Genomic DNA, 2,191 nt, shown 5'->3' on the forward strand with positions numbered 1-2,191 from the left:
TTATAGATATCATCCTATGACTGAATTTCATTGTTCTGTTAAGAATGCCACGAAGCAAAAATTCATTAAAGTTCAAGATCATCATATTACTAAACTCTGATTGCTTTATCTCCTATAATTCCAAAACTCTACCTACTTCTTCTTTTTTTTTTTCTGGGTACAGGTAGACTTTATTGATGGTAGCATGACAAGATAGGGCTCAGGAGGTCCCCTCCCCTTCTCCAGGGGGTCTGAGATGGAGACTGTGAAAGGACAGATTCTCAGTGTGGTGGGGACTGAGTGGGGGCAAGGACTCCCCAGCATCCTCGCTCTTCCTCTGGTGCTCTTGCTGTGGTCCACGGTCCCATGGGCTCTTACTCCTTGGAGGCCATGTGGACCATGAGGTCCACCACCCTGTTGCTGTAGCCAAATTCGTTGTCATATCAGGAGATGAGGTTGACAAAGCGGTCATTGAGGGAAATGCCAGCCCCAGCATCAAAGTTGGCGGAGTGGGTGTCACTGCTGAACTCACAGCAGACAATCTGGTCCTCGGTGTACCTAGTATGCCCTTCAGGGAGCCCTCAGAAGCCTGCTTCACCATCTTCTTGATGTCATCATACTAAGCAGCTTTCTCCAAATGGCAAGTCAGTTCCACCACAGATACGTTGGGAGTGGGCACATGGAAGGCCACGCCAGTGAGTTTCCCTTTCAGCTCAGGGATAACCTTGCCCATGGCTTTGGCAGCACCAGTGGAAGATGGGATGATGTTCTGCGCAGCCCCACAGCCATCACGCCTCAGCTTCCCAGAGGTGCCATCCACTCTCTTCTGGGTGGTGGTGATGGCGTGCACTGTGGTCATGAGGCCCTCCACAGTACCAAAGTTGTCATGGATGACTTTGGCCAGGGGAGCCAAGCAGTTGGTGGTGCAGGAGGCATTGCTGACAATCTTGAGGGAGTTGTCATACTTCTCGTGGTTCACTCCCATCACAAACATGGGGGCGTCAGCAGTGGGGGCCGAGATGATGACCCTGTTGGCCCCAAACTTCAAGTGAGCCCAGCCTTCTCCATGGTAGTGAAGACATCAGTGGACTCCACCACCACATACTGGGCACCAGCATCTCCCCATTTAATGTTGGCAGGATCTCGCTCCTGGAAGATGGTGATGGCTTTCCCATTGATGACAAGCTTGCCGTTCTCAGCCTTGACTGTGCTGTGGAACTTGCCATGGGTGGAATCATACTGGAACATGTAGACCATGTAGATGAGGTCAATGAACGGATCATTGATGGCCACAATGTCCACTCTGCCAGAGTTGAAAGCAGCTCTGGTGACCAGGCACCCGATGCGGCCAAATCCGTTCACTCCGACCTTCACCATCTTGTCTCATGGATGCCCTGCAGAGAAGTGTTGGCTGTCTATAGCACTGGGAGGAGCAGAGAGCCTACCTGCATCCTTCATTGTTATCCTCTTTACTTGAGACCATAACAGCCCCTTAAGTGGCATAATTATTTTCGTTTTGACTGATCATTTCTGTCTTATAGTCATGAAGTTCTAGATCAAATGCATACCAATTATACTGAACAAACTGGTGCTGTGACTTCCCACTACTCCTTACATAAAGCTAAACCCAGAATACAATTCTAGCTCCTAGAACTTTCTGAAAAAAGTGGAAGTGTTTCTTATTTTGTTAACATAGTAGCTGTTACCTATATTAGTTCATGAGCATTTGAACATGATTAGTTCAATGAAAAAGGGAAATTCTACATTTTCTTTCATTTTACTTTTTTTTTAGATTTTAATTTAAATAGCTGTACAGACTATCTGATACCGTATTGGGCTGAAAACACAAATTATAGCCAATTGACCCCACCTTTCCAGTCTCTGTCTAGTTTTCAGTATCTTTTTATACCCAGTCCATGCCATCTAAAATCTGATTCAGATTTAGGAGTTCAGCGTACTCCCTGCTGCTAAAAAGCATCTTTGTGAATGATATACTCTCCTACAGATATACTCCACTTACTTCTTTTCTTTCTTCATTAACAGCACACATCTTTCAAATAATCCAAGAATGAAAATTACTTCCTCAGGGATCCTATTCCTGACCACCTTTTATGCCAGCGGAAAACAGTTGCCTAGCAATTACTGGTGTTTAGTATATTGTAAGTACTGCATAAACACACATTATATAAATAATTGATTCTTTATATTATTG

General features: G+C 45.3%; 1 pseudogene across 1 annotated transcript; it reads right to left on the reverse strand.

The window, feature by feature from the left end:
• Positions 1–353: 353 nt before the first annotated feature.
• On the reverse strand, positions 354–1,411 carry LOC121156362 (annotated as a pseudogene). Its single transcript, XR_005883854.1, has one exon. The product of XR_005883854.1 is annotated as a glyceraldehyde-3-phosphate dehydrogenase-like (transcript).
• Between the last annotated feature and the right edge of the window lie 780 nt (positions 1,412–2,191).

Source organism: Ochotona curzoniae, unplaced genomic scaffold (genome assembly GCF_017591425.1).
Source record: "Ochotona curzoniae isolate NIBS_2020 unplaced genomic scaffold, NIBS_Ocur_1.0 contig_3368, whole genome shotgun sequence".
In the NCBI taxonomy this organism is placed as follows: Eukaryota; Metazoa; Chordata; class Mammalia; order Lagomorpha; family Ochotonidae; genus Ochotona; species Ochotona curzoniae.